Here is an 18381-nt window from a genome sequence, read left to right as displayed (position 1 = left end):
ATGGAGAAGTAACCACGCCCCACGCATAGAACACTTTCTTAAACGCTTAACATATGTTAATGAATGCGAAGAAACTTATATAGGCATGACGCCAACAACGAGTAGACCGAAAGATATTTGGACTCTGTTCAGAACATACCTGAGTGGATCTCTATCCGATGCAGAGAACTCTAATGGTGAATAGACTAACTGAGACTGGATAACCCGCAACCCTTGTGCGACTAAAAAATGCTGAAACTGTAAATACACGATTGTTGCATAAATTAACGAGATGTGGGGGTTAAGCATTACTATTCTGTGTGCCTTGAAATGAGTTGAAATGTGGAACAGCTGTGATGTGATATGATATGCAAACCAAAAATAAAAAAATGATTTCCTCTATTCTCGGCCAGTGTAATGCCTTCCTTCCTTCCTTCTGTTATGTGCTCTCTGTTTTATATCTTTTTAATGACGCGAACAGCATTATTTTCCATGACCTGGCATTTCTCAATTTCTTTCTTAGGAGCTCCTGGCAGTAAAGAGTTGCCATAGTCCAACCGTGATAAAATGATGGTCCTTGCAATCGTTGCTGTATTCTCCTCATTTAAAAATGGACGGATAGTTCTGAGGAGGCACGTATGCATTGTTTTTGTGCAGGTGTTTCACCTGCACCTCAGACCCCACTGACGCCTCTAATATCCCACTAAAGAACATACAGATAACCCTAAAAGGAGAATTAAGATGTGAAGACTGGTGGTTGTTTTTATAATGTTACTCATTTATGTTGACTTGTCGTAATATGTATGCAAGGCAATATTGGTGAATTGAGTTGCTAAATGTACCGTTAAACACAAATGCCATTAAAAACATTTAAAAATAAATCATTCTATAGGGGTTACAGTTCTAATTGGGTAACACTTGTATAATGGCTCCTCCTGGGACCACCTCTAAATTGATCAATGTAAAAAGACATCATCTGTGCAATAGGTGACTGGCTGGCACCTTACAAGGAAACACTGACCAAAGCTTTGTATCAAAAAGAATAAATATATATTTATTTTACACACTTTTAATTCAACACATCAATCACAAGTATTCAAGCAAGTTAAAATAGTCAAGAAAAGTATACACAACTCCCTAATTAAATTGTAGACAAGTTTGAGCCAGAGTGAAAACTGAGCAAAATAGCACAGTATAAACTAAGCAGAAATGGCACTCACAATTTCTCAAAAGGGAGGGAAAGGACAAGTTATGCAGAGTTGAGCTCTTAAACACTCTAGCAACACTTCCCAAGTGGACTGTGAACAAGTTTAGGCAAGGTAGCACTTTAGCAATAGTCATACATGGGTGAAAACCGAGCAAAATGGCACTTCAACAATACTTAAGAGGGAAGGAAGAGTGGTTATAAGAGATTTTGGTGCACCAACACAGTTGAGGATGAAAAGCAATTAAGTGAAGGCAGTTGTAACAGATTTAGCCAAAGTCAATAGGCATGTGTCAGAGTTAGTGGTACAGGGCAATGTGCCCAGGATCAAAGTGTTCTAGTAGCTGCAGTCAAGTCTTTGGTTTAACGATTCAAAAGGAGGGTGCAGAAGGTAAAAGATAATGTAAGTCGATAGAGGCTGCCAACCCAGGAGGTAGGTAAAGGATTTCAAACACCTTTAGCAGGACCCCGCGAAACGGGAGGCCTGGCGGAGCAATGTACCTGAAAAAGGGGAAGCGGCTCCTGCGGTGGCGGTGGTTCCTGGCAGTTCCTGCAGTTCGTGTTGTCCAGCAGAGGAAGAGAGGCTCTCGTCAGGGAGGAAGGTTTGATTTACTGCACTGCCCAGGGAAGAAGCCAGCCGTGGTGATGCCGAAACGGATTAAAAGGTACGCTCCTTTAAATCGCGGTCGTGGTGGACGGGTGCCTGGCTATCCGTTCTCCGAGTGCAGGGCACTGGCGATTCGACCACGGCAGGTCCTGAAAGGTGATTGACAAACTGGTTGGCCCCACCAGCTCAAGGGAAGAAGGCTCTTGCAGATGAAGATCTTCTCTCGTCGTGCGGAGAAAAGTGGTGAGACGCTGCAGCAGGGCTTCACTGGTGGTTCAGTTATTGCAGAGGTCTTTGGCTTCTCTCCTCTTCAGGTTCTTAGTTCCAGTGGCGACGTCTTGGCCTCCAGTCCTCCGGACCTTGCTTTTGTGCAGCAAGACCCCCATTCATACAGCCTAGCTGTCACTCACACATTGGGGTGGCTCTCCCGGCGGGAGAACCCCCCAGCCTATCAGGGCAGAGTGTGACTTGGGTTGCGTAGGCAACCCTGTCCAGGGTGCCTATTGCCCCACCCATAAATCTGGTCTACCCCAGACTCAGTGGCGCGTAGAGGAGGGCTTCTGTGCAGAAGCCCTCCAAAAGCACGAACAAAGGATCCCTGGCCTGGGTTAGGACTATAGAGAAAGACGAGAGAAAGAAATTAAATCAAAGTTCTGGCATTAAAAACCTACCAGAGTAAAGTTAATATTAAAATAAACCGGCGGTATGTTAGAGGCTGTCAGTAAAAGTTGTAGCCTCGAACAATGGGAAATTCCCATAGGAAAATATTTGCGGTCGAATATTTATGGTAGAAACCACTGCCAGCAGCCAGAAACATTTGAGAGAGGGACTGTAGGGTACCCTCTCGAAAATGAACACCAGGGAAAAACTATTAACCCTTCCCAGTACTTCCATAGTAAGATGGTTTGTACTGGTTTAGTTCATAAAGATTGACTAGTAAAGTCAATGGGGACTTTACATGCCCTGGGAGACAGTAGTCAGTCCCAGGGTATGGAGTCTATGTTTGGGGGTCGCTATGACACCCCTGTGTCACTGCACTGAGGGTGCTGTGTAACACACGTGTATAAAGATGGTTCCTATGAGAGAAAAACCCTATAGACATTAAACATTTCCCATCCTCTTCACATTTTCTCACCTCCAGCAGGCTACGTACGGTCTGGATACCACTGGTGAGGGCACAGTGCACCACTCCATGGGCAAGCCTACACTCTGGTGGTTAGACACAGTAATATTATAATTTGTTATTTATAACGCCCTTAATAACTAAGAGGGTTTTTAAGCACAGACCCAGGATTCGAACCTGTGTTTCTCTGCGTCACCTTGCTTCCAAGACGAGCCGAGCGCATTGCGACTGAGCTATACTACCTGTGCCGTATAAGAGAGTATTAACATAACAGCCCAGTCTCTCAGGCAAGGGTGGACTGGGGACCAAAAGAGGCTCTGGAAATAACGTTCAAAATGGCCCCACCTTACACATTTCCAGCAAACCCCACCATTTGCTTACGGAAATCTTTGGAAATACCACACAAAACAGGCCCAGACTGCAGAGACCTACCGAGAAATCTCCAGAGTTCCCTATAGGCCAGTCCAACCCTGCTCCCAGGAAGCCCATTGGTGCTTGGGCAGGGGTAGTCTATCCCTCAGCTTGCTGACACTGCAAAAGCAAGGCCTATTGGCAAATCTCCCTGTCTCGCACCACGCTAGTCCTGTCCTGGCGTCTCCACGGGCCAGCCGGAGTGCAGACCAGAAGCGGCCCAATGGCAGCCTCGCTGGACATATGCATTCTGCACCCACACCTTATTCACCGCTCAAAGCTCACTGGATCTGGGAGGCTTCCATTTGAATTCTTACCTGAGCTAAAAGTTGCTAACAGGTTTGTGTGGTGCCTAGTTGTGCTCCTTCACAGCATGTTAGAGTCCAGTCCGAGTCTTAATATATGCTTACAGGACACTCCAGGTTTGGACACCCATGGCGTAGATGGATAGTTACACACATCCTTACTATTTGGCGTTATTGAAGGAAAGGGTACAAGCGAAGCAAACTACATTTTACTCTTTCATTTTCCCTCTGTCTTGTAAAAAAAGTAAAGCATGACTGCAAATAAGCACTGCAGGAGGTGTTTACCATTGGATTCCTATGGAATCCACCTGTGGAACCGGTGGAAATTGAAGGTGGATTCCAAAGGAATCCGTTAATTTTGCACGGTTATATGTGATTTTACCGACCAGAATTACAGAGTGGTACATTTAATTGCGGTCAAAACACTGGAAAAAAGATTTGTTTTTTTAAAGTGGTGGGGGGATCCCACAAACCCTGATTTGTCACCCTTATAACACCACCCCAATCTCATCCCGACCCATTTTAACCAGTTACCCCACTACCCTGTATATATTTATTTAATCTTTACAGTGTTATTGTCCGCTCCGTTATGTGCCACTCAGTAATGTTTGCGATAAAACGACTGGACACCTTTTGGCACCTGCATGAACATGTCATGCAGGAAAGAAACAAAACGCACTGACAAGACGGACGAGGAACGCATAGCAGCAGTGGCGTGGCCAGACTCGTGACTGGGACGGCCCAAGTGGGGCACTGACTTAGGCACGGGTGGCATGAAGTCCAAGCACACACGTGATCATAGTTTAGGATAATGGGGTGGCAGCTGGGTGGCCAATCAGATTCCAGGGGTAGCACGAGGCACCCCAGGCCACTCCACTGCAGATGGTGGCGATTTTTTCTCCACTCCGTGCCCCTCCTCCTCCTTGTTAATGCACCAAAAGGGGGTCCGAGAGGTAAATCAAGGTGTCAAATCATTACCCCGCTACTCCCCCATTTACCACTGCGCTCCATTTAAAATGAGGCTGATCGCTTCCCCTGACGTCCGCGGCTTGGAAGACAGAGGGAAAGACACATTTCGCTGCATGGGGTGCCTAAGCCCATGTCCCACCCCCGTGCATTTGGCACAGATCCTTGAAACAGGCCCTTTAGGCGCGCAATAGGAGCCTTGCCACGCCTCCAGGACAGGTCATATGTCAACGCATGAAGGGCCTTGAGAGAAAGAAAGATGCAGCCCCCCCCCCTCCGACCCCCGGCAACATCCAAATATAATCCCAGCCGCGTGATCCCAAGCTCCTTGGAGCCGCTCCAGACGGATTTCTAGGAAGGGCAAGGTACACGCAATGGCGGGCACTGGGCCAGGCATCACCCCCTGCTCTGCTCTCGGCGCAGAGGAAGACCCTACACAGGCCCCACTTCATAAGAGAAGTGTGAAGGCGAGCTTTAAAAGGTTTTGAAGGAAAGCCGCCCTAAGCGTGGAAGGGAGGCTAGCAAAGGTTCAGACGCCACGGTTTCAGACTGCCTCAAGATTAAAGCTTTTTCAAAATCGTCTCCTTGCTTTACTTTTATTGGCAAAGCATTCAGAGTTTGTTGTTTATGAAAACGCACCATGAACCGGATGTTCTCTAGTCCAGGGGTATGCAACCTTTGGGTCTCTGGATGTTTTGGGACTGCAACTCCCATCAGTCCTGCCCAGCAGACTCAATGGTGAGGGGTCACGGGAGTCTTAGTACAAAGCACCTGGAGAGCAGGAGTTTGGGGGATGGCCCAGACCTTGACAGCAGGATTAGGCGGCATGTGATGGAAGACGGTTCCTGAGTTGCAGGGTCTGGACTTGGAATCCTCATTCGCCTCAGCCCGGGAATTGTCTGGGCTTGGAATCCTCATTTGCCTCAGACTGGGTATTGTCTGGGCTTGGAATTCTCATTCGCCTCAGCCCGGGCATTGTCTGGGCTTGGGACCCTCATTCGCCTCAGCTCAGGCATTGGCTGGGCTTGGAATTCTCATTCGCCTCAGCCTAGGCATTGTCTGGACTTGGAACCCTCATTCGCCTCAGCTCAGGCATTGGCTGGGATTGGAATCCTCATTTGCCTCAGACTGGGTATTGTCTGGGCTTGGAATTCTCATTCCCCTCAGCCTAGGCATTGTCTGGACTTGGAATCCTCATTTGCCTCAGACTGGGTATTGTCTGGGCTTGGAATTCTCATTCCCCTCAGCCTAGGCATTGTCTGGACTTGGAATCCTCATTCGCCTCAGCCCGGGCATTGTCTGGGCTTGGAACCCTCATTCGCCTCAGCTCAGGCATTGGCTGGGCTTGGAACCTTCATTTGCCTCAGACTGGGCATTTTTTGGGCTTGGAATCCTCATTTGCCTCAGCCCGGGCATTGTCTGGGCTTGGAATCCTCATTCGCCTCAGCCCAGGCATTGTCTAGGCTTGGAAACCTCATTCGCCTCAGCCCGGGCATTGTCTGGGCTTGGAATCCTTTCGCCTCAGCCCGGCCAATGTCTGGGCTTGGAATCCTCATTCGCCTCAGACCGGGCATTGTCTGGGCTTGGAATCCTCATTCGCCTTTGTAAAGGGCAAGGTCGGCGAAAGGAACATTCTAAACGGTTCTGCCCATGCTGTTATGCGGGGCATCGATAAGGCGAGGAAGAGGGCAACCAAGTCCTCGTTGAGGAAGTTTGAAGCCGGATTTGAAGGTGGCAAGGAGTACCTTGACCTGAAGTTGGTTTCAATGTCAATTTGGGCGAGAAAAGCCAAGTCCTACATCCAGCCTATTTTAAGACATGCTTTGACCTTATTTTGTAATCAATTTAGTGGAGGTTTAGTACCACATTTGTAAGGCCAACAATGCGAGTCTCGGGGGGGGGGGGGGGGGGTGAGGAAAACCCCAAATGTTTAAAAAAAAAAAAAAGGCATTTTAAAGGTCTCAAAAGAAAAAGACATTTACAATGCAGTTTTTACGATCTAAAGAAAATCGGAGACAGCGTAAAGGTTTTTATCTCTTATCTCTTGAGAACTTTAAAATGAGGTCTTTTCACATAGAACCGATTATCTCAGGACAGGCAGCCAATGGGGAGCGGAAAAAAACAAAATGGCAACTGTAAATCTATGGAGATCTCTTTGTCGGAAAGGTGCTAATGTAGTCGAACCCAATGTAAAAGGCCACAAGGTGATAAGCGCGCTGCTGGATAATGCAAGGCCCGACATGGGAAGCTTAAGGCTTGAACGGCGGCAAAAGCAGCCATTAGCATGTATGCTGCAAAGCACATATTTAATGTACTGAACTAACAAAGGGACTCGTGTTCGTCCGTGGCGTAATGTGATTGTAAGGCGTAAAAGCCTCAAGTTAGGGTTTCACGCCTTTTAATCATGCTATGCCACGTTTGCATGCACACAACCACTTCTCGCACAGCAAACCGCACGCACTTGACCATATCGCAACAATAAATAATCACACAAATCGTATCAACAGCACACGAGGGCCCGCATCAATCTGATATTCACACGCAAGCTCAGCGCACGGTGAAAACCGGACTGAAGCTGCCAACAGGACACCACCTTCTTACTTTCCTACGCCCTCTTCACCCACTAAACCAAACCCACCTCCTTGTTTGCAGATCCACCTGAGCGCCTGGGGACCAATTCCGCTGGTGACGGTGAGCTATATAATACATTTAACATTTGTATGAAGAAAATCCATTTGTGCTGGCATGGATTTTCATGCCAGCGAAAAAGCTGGAGATCCGTATAGGGTCCGCCAGCTTTATGCACCAGTATAAAGCAGGCAGAGCCCATAGGGGTCCATTGCAAATACTGCCTGCCATGTGCGCATAGCAGGCAACGTTTACAATTACCCTTCCTGACATGTGTAATTGTGAACACGGTTTACCATGCTGGCATGCTAAGCAGTGCTTACAATTGAATTTAAATGTTGGGCAGGTTTTAATTGTAATTGAGAGTGCTGCTTACCATTCAAGCCTGGCAAGCAGTGCTCATGCCAGGCAGCGTCTACTCACTTTGCACGGCGCAGTGCAAAAGTGCAGGTCAAAACGTGTACACTGCCTTTTGCCCTACACTTCGGCAGTCCGCAATGCAAATGATGAAAATGTGGCCGCAGGGAGCCGTTTACATGCACTGCTAACGCCGCAGGGAGCCGTTTATGTGCACTGCTAACGTAACGGCTCCCCGTCATCAAATTACGAGTTCATAGAACATGAGGTGCAAAGTATTTTGCTTTTCAACAAGACTGCTAACAGCGGGGCAGCAGATCTAGGCCCCCCCTGAAGCTCGAGGTCCATTTCAACTGTAAAAAGGTTGAAAGACCCTGGGCCTGCATGCTCAAGACAGAGGCTTCTAGGCACCCAGAGGCATTCTGCACTGGAAGGATAACTTCGAGTAGTTTGAAGCTATGATGTTGTGGTATTCTAGTGAGCTCATGTTCTATTAACTCGTAATTTGGCAATGGCGAGCGTTACATTAGCACTGTAAGGTAAATGGCTCACCATTGCCAAATTCTCATCATTTGATTGATTGATTTATAGAGCGCTTTACACCAAGGAGCTGTACATTGGAACAACAAAATACAAAGTAATAACAATAACGTTATGAGCAAATTACAACTTGAATCACTCAGCAAAACAGTGCAAAGAGCAACTGACTGAGAAGGGGGGGTGGAGTGGGAACAGGAGTGTTGGGGGAGGGGCAGGGGAAGGATTGAATAAACGTAACAGGAGGGGAGGAAGAATGTAAAGGTAGAAGGGAGAGAGGAATTAAAAGAGGGCAAAAAGAACAGGGGGGAGTCAAGAGGGCAGGGGGGTGCTTCAAGGTGGGGAGTGGAGGAGGAGGGATTTAAGGGAAGTGCGAAATGAGGTGAGGGAAGTGGAAGAGCAGATTGAGAGGGGGAGAGAGTTCCAATGCAGAGGAGCAAGAAGTTGGAAGGAGCGGAACCGGGAGGAAGCACAGGGGGAAGGAGGAACAGTGAGAAGGAAGTGGTCTGCAGAATGAAGGGGGCGAGAGGGGGAGTAGAAGGAGAGAAGGGAGGAGAGATGGGGAGGAGCAAGACCATGGAGGGTTTTGAAAACATGGCAGAGAAAGTGGAATTTAAGTTGTAGGTGGAAGGTAGCCAGCCAAGGTGAGAGAGCGAAGCGGAGATGGAGTCACGGGAGGTAAGGAGACAGAGGGTACGAATAGCAGAGTGGTAAATAGATTTGAGAGGGGTAAGCTGAGATGAGGGAAGACCGAAGATTAGAGAGGAGCAATGGAAGAGGCAGGAAAAGATGAGAGAGGAGATTAGGAGTTTGGTAGCATGGAATGTGAGGGAGGGAGGGACGGATTTTGCGAATATTGTAGAGGTGGTATCTGCAGGAGCAGGATGCGAGTGAAATGTGTTGCGAGAAGGTGAGAGAGGAGTCAAAGAGAACACCTAGGTTGCGAGCATGAGTGGAGATGGGGAGATTGGAAGGAGGAAAGTGGATGAAAGGGGGAGCAGAGGGAGGAGGGAGAGTATTGGAGGGGAAGAAAAGGACTTCGGTTTTATCGGTGTTAAGTGAGAGAAACCGGGAGGACATCCAGTTCTTAATGGCTGTGAGACAAGAGGAGAGTTTAAGGTGGAGGTCAGGTGTGAAGGAGGAGAAAGAGAAAGAGGTGAGTATCGTCGGCATAGAAATGATGGGAGATGCCAAAGGAGGAGATAACAGGGGCAATGAGGGAGGTGTAGAGAGAGAAGAGAAAAGGACCAAGTACAGAGCCTTGAGGAACACCGTAACTAAGTGGGAAGGAAGGAGAGGTCTGGCCTCCCCATGAGACAGCAAAGGGACGAGAGGAAAGGTAAGAGGATAGCCATTTTAGGACAGGGCCTTTGAACCCGAAGGAGGAGAGAGTGTGGAGCAGGAGTGGGTGATCGATAGTGTCAAAAGCAGCAGAGAGATCAAGGAGAATAAGGATGGAGGATTGCTTCGCATGACGAGCAGAGAGGAGCGAGTTGAGAATAGAGGTGAGGGCAGTTTCAGTGGAATGTTTGGGACAGAAGCCAGATTGGAAAGGAGGAAGGAGGGAGGAAGAAGAGACAAAGGAAGAGAGTTGAGAGTAGACAAGGCGTTCAAGGAGTTTAGAAAGAAAAGGCAGAAGAGAAGTAGGTCTGTAGTTAGCAGTGAGCAGTGGATCAGCAGAGGGTTTCTTGAGAATAGGAATAATCGTCGCATGTTTGAAAGGGCATGGTGCAAAAGTGCAGGGCAAAAGGCAGCACACACATGTGGATGCGGTCTTTGCACTCTGCCGTGCAAAGTGAGCAAACATGCCAGGCAGCGTTTACTTTTAATTAAGTAAGGTTAGAGGAAGGAGAGGAAGGTGGTGGTTGCCGCATTATGGTTGCAAGCAGTTCCAGAGCCCAGGCTCTAAGCACAGGTAAGATTCTAGATCGATATTCGGTGCGTCAAGGCCCAACAACTCTGGGCCAAAGTTGAGCGAACCTGTAGGAGACCTGGCATGACCAGGTATGAGTGGACCCCTGGAGAGTGCCTCCTAGGGACTTATCCCAGATTAGCTAAAATCAAGCACACAGTAAAGCTCATGGACCTGGCATGCATCCTCACCAAAAGGACCATTGCCATGGCGTGGAAGCGACCAGATGGCCCACGCTTCCATGCATGGCGTAACAAACTGGAACGCTGGGTCGGGGCGGAGACTTCGGCCTGGGAGCAAGGCATTGCCAGGTACCCTGAGGATGCGAGTCAGGCACTTGATGCTTGGAAGACCCTCACAGGGGCTCTGTTCCACCCCTCCAATGACGACAAACCCCATTGAATGATTCACCTCTGTGCTTACTGACCTATTCATCACAAGACACCTGAATGGACCACCGCCTGAATATACCTGGTCCCCCCTCATTTTGGACTCCTTCCTTTCCCTTCCCGTGTTGACCCTCTCAAAATGAACGATTTATCGACCACTTGGAGACAATTACTGTTGTTATTGTTAAATGCTTCATGTTGAAGTTCTTTATTGTTCATTAAATGACTGGCTTATATGGACAAATGTATTCTATGCGGCACTCACTGCCACACTGCTGTTGTGCTTATTATAAATGCCAATAAAGAAATTTAAAAATAAACTAGATCGATATTCGGTATTGTTAAAACCTTCGGTGATTTTCTCAATTCATTTTAAAATGGTGCTCAAATTCCACACACCAAACAGAAAGAAAGGGGCCAGGGATAGTATAGCCACTTCTGAATGAATGTCTTCCATTAGTCACCAGCACAAGAAAGTCTATGGTGGTTGACTGAGAAATAGGATTTGAGCAGCCTGCCATTGTCTCCACTTTCCTGCCCTCCACCCTGCCTTTCCACACCTGGGAGATGGCATGCCACACAACTATATTCCCCCTCCCGCACGTGTTGGGTCTGACACATAGTACCATGCACAGAACAGGCAAGAGAGTGTCCGACTCCAGCAAGCAACTTGGTGCCTTCACCCCTTAGATTCGTGACAGAGAAACTAACACTCTGAAGGGGGTGCAACCCCCCTGTGGTGTTCAGTTGTGCTTAGGGCCCTGCCTGTGCACAAGAGGAGACTAAGTGTTCGGGTGCTGAGAACGAAAGCCCTTACATGGCCTTATCCATGAAGCAATTGGCCATGTCCCACTACTCATGAACTTCCACAGACAGGACTGTAAGTAGCTAATAGCGGAGTGCCTTCACCCACATCTAGGGTGGCCACCGACACATGCATCCCGGTCATGAGGGGACTTTGGTGCGCAGCACATGAGAACCCTCAGGCCACACTGACATTGGGATGACGCACTTTTTATCGTATCCATTTTAAATAAAGATATGGGTCTGGTACACCTGTTCTTATATATGAAGGAATAGCATCTTCTTTATTTTCTTTTTAGTGTATATGTGAGACAACTCCACACGTTTCTCCTTGAAGAAGCGCACCGTTGCTTTTATGTACTTGCTTTTATGTATTATTGGGCCTCATTACAAGTGAGGCAGTCCAGAAACAAGGGTGCCTGTAAGCAGTTCTGACCCTGCTGGGCGCAGTGGCCCCAGTAGTAGATTCTTCACGGAAGCGCCGGCACCGTTAGCAGCAGTGCCGGCGCTTCTATCTCCCCACTCCCATAGAGCCCTATGGGATTCCACGGGAATGGGAAGTTACAGAATCTGCCACCTGACTTCCTGTGCCGCCGGAACTTGTAATGTCCCGGTGGCGACGGGAAATCAGGCGCCAGATTCATTGTTACGGTGTTGGCGGAAACCCGCTGGTCGCACCGTCGGGTTACCGCCAACCTCGTAATGAGGCCCATTGTGTGTGTAAAAGTGAGTGTGCTTGCTAGGCAGCACCTGCACAAGGTACTCTCGGAGGGTGCAGCCGCACAAGGGCACCCCCATGAAGCAGGGCGCCGTGCCTCCAGTGCAGTTTCATGTCAACTAAACAGCGCCTATTAAACAATCATGGTGTGACTCTTTTTAATAGGTGCTATTTGCATGAAACTGAGTTTGAGGCAAGGCACCCTTAAACCAACTTAACAAGAACCAACTATACTCTGACTGAGCCCCCTGCTGTTTTGCATTAGTGATGGGTGGGGCACAAATCTAGCACAGGGCACTGGTTGACCTGGGGCCGGCCCTGTTGCTAGGTACCATGTACTAGAATCCTAGGCTACTGCTCACCACCTAATGAAATCCATCCCACCATTACCCCTAGGCCACCCCAATGCTTAGACCTTTTCATCACGGTCCAGGATCCAAGACTCCAGTCAGAATCTGAGAATAGCAACTCTTGTCCTCCATTGTGAGGAATTCGACCATCCACACAGTGGATGTGGCTCGCCTGGGCTTTAAAAAAAAAAAAGTTAAATGAAATTGAATTATTGTAGATCAACCTCCAGAAAATGTGTGAGGCTAATCTGCACACATTTTCCTATGCTCACCGCACAACATACACATAGACCTGTGTACTCTAGGTGGACACAGCCTACAGGCGCTGTCCCACCCGGTCATATTTAGTTGGAATACATCAAGGCATCTCAGAAGTGGGAAAGCAAAACCTCCTGCCATGGCCAGCCTGATTAACTAACAAAAGCTCCATGGATCGGCCCTGCCCTTTGTTAGCTGCTGGTGGCCGCTTCAGATACTAATCAGAGTTAATTCAAACAGGCCCCTGGGGGGGCCTGCTCGCAGGACTAACAAAGGACAGGAAAACCCCAACAACCTTTGATCTGCACTGCGTCAACCTGAAGCCAGCTCCCGCCTCTCAGTATCAAGGGCAGTGACCTGTCTTATCTGGGACAATGTATTTACAGTAGTCATCCCCGCAGGGGGACCCCATTCAGAAGGTACGAGCATGTGGTTTGGCGGCGACCAAGAGTCTGGTCGCCCTGCAGCTTCAAGGGAGACCTGCCGCTTTAATCAGGAACTACCGGGAGATCAATTGACCAGAGAGACCCTTTGATCCACAATAGACAGGAAGATGGGTGGGACTTAGTACTACTGGTTTTCACCCCTTTACCTTTTCTGTTGTAAAGCACTCGGGTTATGACCTCATGCATAGAGGAGATTGTTGGCGGGGACCCAGGATTGGTTCATTAAAGCAGGTTTAGCCTACGCCAATCACTGTGCCCCATTTAACCAGATCATCAGAGACTTCCAAGAAGAACTCAGCATTTGAATTTGAATTATTCATAGCATGCGCATAACAAACTGAATCGTATCCTGGCGCAGATGATAACAGTTCATATAAGAAAGCATAATCATATTCAGAACAGAAATTAGAACACATCTAGATAGTCATCAGACTTACTTAAATAAGTCTTTAGGTCTGCTCTAAATTTCAGCAGGGAGGTTGTATGTCTCAAGCTCAATGGAAGACTGTTCCATAATCGGGGTCCAGCCACTGAAAAACATTGATCACCTCTTCATCTATAATTTGTCCAACAAGACAAAATTGATCTTCAGATCCAAGGGCTCTGGTTGGTTGGTATCTCTTCAATTTACTGATCAAATAAACCGGTGCTAGCCCATTCAGGCATTTATAGATCACGCACCCTATTTTAAATTTAATCCGATCATTCACCGCTAACCAATGCAATGATCGGCGGAGACCAGAAGAGTGGGTGTTTTTGGTTGCACCAAAGACCAGTCTTATACCCCCATTTTGAGCCTTTTGGAGGCGGTCGATCTGGTTGGCTGCAACACCAGTCAGAAGTCTGTTGCAGTAGTCTAGATTGGAATTGACCAAAGCCCCAACCACCACAGCACGATCAATAGTTGGTACATAGTGTAGTGCTTGACGCAAAAGGCGGATTTTATAAAAGACTGATTGAACTTTTGCAGAGTCTGCACATTGCAACCCAGGTCAGCCTGCCAAATACAGCCAAGATTTTTTACTTTGGAAGAATACTTAAGGTTGGTACCCAAAAACTGGGGTGGGAGGAAATTTATTTCCTACAAGGAGGTGCTTGTGCCCAAACAGGATCACCTCTGTTTTTTTTGTTGGTTGAGCTGCAACCAGTTCTTTTCCATCCAAGTACCTATTTCTTCCAAACACTTACCAGGGCAAGGGCTTCCTCCACATCATCGAGCCTAATATGAAGCTGGGTGTCGTCAGCATACAAATGAAATCGGAGATGATATTTCTCAAGGATATTCATAAGGGCACGGAGATAGATATTATATAGGAGTGGAGAGAGTGCCGATCCCTGTGGTACCTCAACACTGGAGAAGAATGTCAGAAAGATAGCCACCAACCTTGACACATTGTTGCCGACCAGTAAGAAAGGATGTAAACCATTTTAGCACACAGGCCTCCACCAGGTTTTGCATACGATCTAGCAAAATGCCATGGTCCACCGTGTCAAATGCGTCGGGCAAATCAAGCATTACAAGCAGGGAGAGTTTACCTTCATCCCCATCCTGCAACATCTCATCCCAGACCGCCATCGATGCCGTCTCTGTCCCATGTAAGGAATGAAAGCCGGATTGTAGAGGGTGGAGGAGGCCCTGGTCCTCAACGTGGTCCTGCAGTTGTTTAGTACCTACTTTTTCCAAACTTTTACCTGGCATGGGAAGCCCTCGCTATTGGCCGATAGTTAGAGTCCTCGGGGTCCAGACGGACTTTTTTTTTTTTTAGAAGTGGTGAAACAACAGAGTTTCAGAGCATCAGGGACGAGCCCTTGGGCGAGTGACAAGTTAACAAACTCGGTCATAAAAGGAATGAGTTCCATAGCAAGTTGTTTAGCGACTAGGGCAGGGATTGGAAAAAAGAGATTAGTGGGTTTCAGCTCAGACAGCAGGACAGTGATATCTTCCTCTGAATCTTGCTTAAAGCTAAAATGAGCTGTATCAATTGGCATTGTGTACGGGTTGTTAGGTTTTTCATTGGAGCAGCTCAAGGCCTCTAGTTGGTGGACTGGATCTAAACTTCCTGGGCCCTGGCTGAATGTACAGTCTGCCTTACAGCTTCTGCCAGTGAAGGAAGGCCAGTATTTCCAAGAGGGAACTAAGATCCCTCCCATAAACATCTCCCAGGGAACAGAGGGAGAGACTGAATCCACAGGACCCTCCGACAGCTCCAGAACCGGTACCCAGCCAGCACATAGAGGGCCCTGCTAGGCTCTGCAAGCAAGCTTCTTAGGAGGGAAGTGCCAGAGAGTCTCTGAACCAAACCAAGGACAAGGCTGTTGCCTGCAATGCTTTCCTCTGCTTTGGGCCGTCCACCTTAAAGGATGACAAAAGCCCAGTGAAGAAGCTAGGAGGGGTGCATCGATGAGCATCTACCAGTATCTGCCTTAAAAAACATTTTGAAGCCAGTCGCACCCCTTGAGCTGCAACCGACTGCACTGCTGACTGTTATGCCACAGTCGCTCGTGACATCCGAGATGCCTCGACCAGTGCTTCAGACCCACCAAACCAGCACTGAGAAAATTATTTCTGATTCTGAGCCGCTGTGTAGGCCATCCTGCAGCCGTCCATCCAGCCTCGCTTGCCGAACTGCCTGCCGCCTGATATCCGCAGCTGTCCTAGTCTTGAACTCTGTAGCAGAAGCGACTCTGCACTGTCGAGCACCAAGAACTTCTACAGCACAAGGTACATTGTGGTTGTGTCCCCCTGGTTCTCCTCCGAAGGACCCTAGTCACACTTTACGACCCATTGCTCCCTCTGTGCTGAAACCAAGTGTCCTTGAACTATTGCAATTAATTACTTTACCAACTACCCTCCTGTCAGAATCCAGAGTATATCCCCTTTCATTCTTGAAACTGTCTGTCCTTTGCATTCTTTTATAGGGTGGGTTGTATTTTGTAGTGTGCTAGAACTGTCTGTTGTGGTAATAAAGTACATTTTTTTACAACCTTGACTGGACAAGAGGGCCCTAGAGAGCCGTCCAAGATGGCGGCCTCCCCGTGAGCTCTGTGTAGCTCCCACAAAATCCTGAAAAATCACCGCCTCTGTGGTGGTTAAATTGGATGCTGCCGCCTCTCATTTGTTGCCGAGGCGATTCCGCTCAGATCGTGGTAATTATTCTGCCCGTCGCCTGACGGGTCATCCCGGAGACCCAGCGGAGAAGACCCTCCCCCCTGGTGGCGTGGAACAACGGCCTCCGACAGAGAGCAGGAGATCCTGTGTGTGAAGGGTGGCCGAGACCCCAGGCCGCCGAGAGGAGCTGGCGGGGGCAGGGCCGCGGTGCCGGAGAGACACCTGTGGGGCCTCTGGAGTCCGGCACGGGCAAGCAGAACAGCGCCGGAGGTCCGTGCCTCCTCCGGCTGCAGACCAGGTATGTGCGCACTGCATGCCCGCTGAGCCACTTGCCCGCGGGGCAGACCCGCCTGGGACCCCGGTCCTCCCATGTGACATAAAGAGCTCTAGCGGCCGCTGAGGCGCCAAGGAGGGACTTGCAGGGCCTCCAGAAAGCAACACGGGCGGGTGGGACAGCATCAAACACTAGCGCCCTGCACGCCCTTGTAAACACTTATCCGCGCAACAAGCCAGCCTGAAACCCTGGTCCTCCCGAGTGACAGAAAGCTTTCTGACGATCGCTGGAGCTCTGAGAAACCCCACTCCCAAGATCACACACGCAGAGGGAGCAGGGATTAAGGCCGCTCGGCCCCGAACCACCCCAGTAACACGTCCCACAGTGCTGCAGCTGTCCCAGAGGGAGTGGCCCCAACCTTAAACCACCGCCGGGGCTCATAACTGAGGCAGTGTACCCAAAAGCCCATCACAGTCGAGCCTAGCAGTGGACTCACACGGAAACGCGCAGAACAGAACTGCGCAGTGCTGTGGGACCTCAGAACGCAGGCAGTGTAACCTGGCAGCCTGCCAGCAGCAGACCCCAGCGGAACCTCACCACCCTGCCCTGTTCAAAAGTATCACCTCTGTGTCCCCCCACAAAGTCCCGTCACCGGCATACTACCTAAGAAGAGCCACATACGGTCGGAAGACACCAACATCACACTGAAGAGACAAACAGGCACGTGTCCCCTGGGGTTGGTGGCACCGCTTCACCAGACGCAATCTGAGGCTCCGTTCCAACATCTCTCCAAGGCTGTAAAGACACGGGAGCGACGCACCAATACCTCCAACTGAGGTCTCTATCCCGTCTAACACAACGCGGCGCCCAGTACAAGATTATCACGTTCACCCAGCCAGAATTCTCTAGCTTGTCCAGCGTCACCCCTCAGGCGTATCAGCGCCCGCACCTACAGCGATCATGGGAAAAACCGACAGGTTGCAAAGAAAACTGAACTTTGAAACCAGCACCTCAGCCAAATCGACCACCTCGAACAGCAGACCAAAATCACCCAACCAAGCACCAACCCAAGATGAAGAAGCAGCACCTGATTTCGACGTTAGGGAAATTCTCCTTGATCTCAATGCAGGCACAGGGGGGCTGGGGAGCAAACTCACACTCTCCTCCAAAGTTGACCAGCTCCAACACCGGCTGGACAAACATGCAGATAGGCTGGATACAGTTGAGCAGAGTATCTGACCTCGACGACGGCACAACAGCCCTAACTTCCAGAGTATCCTCACTAGAAGCACAAATGAAAGCGGTGAGTGCCAAGAACGAGGACTTGGAGGGGCGCTCTCGACGTAACATAAGGATAGTCGGAGGGAGAGAACAACAACTTACCACCAAAATGGAGGTACATGTGGAGAAGATTTGCATTGATCTTTTTGGAACAGAGACCTTCTCCAAGTTGTTTGTCGTCAAGAGAGCCCACAGAGTTCCCAACACAAGGCCAATCCCAGGAGCGAACCCTCGCCCAATCATAGCAAAATTGCTAAACTACAGAGATCGAGATACAATTCTGAGAGCCGCCAGAGAGAAAGGAGATCTCCAATACGAAGGCGATAAGATTCAATTCTTTCCAGACTTCTCCCAAGCAGTCCAAGCACAAAGAAGATTGTTCACGGCCGTGAAACGCAGATTACAAGAAAACCAAATCCAATACTCAATGCTCTTCCCGGCGCAACTACGCATCCAACACGAAGGTAAAACCCAGTTCTTTAACACACCAGAAGAAACAAGTGACTACCTGGACCGTTCCGGTTGCAAGCCCGCCACACACAACGGAAGACCACAAAGAGGCGACCGACTACGGAGAGACCCGCCTTAGAACTCACTCCACGGGCAACAAAGCAGAGGCATAAAGTCATCATAGATGTTTTCAGAACACCACAGAACAAAATCGCAGCAATAGTGGGGAGCTAGCCCCCACTTGGAGGGCGACCAGCGCCCCGAGCACAGCAA

Source organism: Ambystoma mexicanum, chromosome 13, assembly GCF_040938575.1.
Source record: "Ambystoma mexicanum isolate Mex_15411 chromosome 13, UKY_AmexF1_1, whole genome shotgun sequence".
Lineage (NCBI taxonomy): Eukaryota > Metazoa > Chordata > Amphibia > Caudata > Ambystomatidae > Ambystoma > Ambystoma mexicanum.
This window is presented reverse-complemented; position numbering follows the sequence as displayed.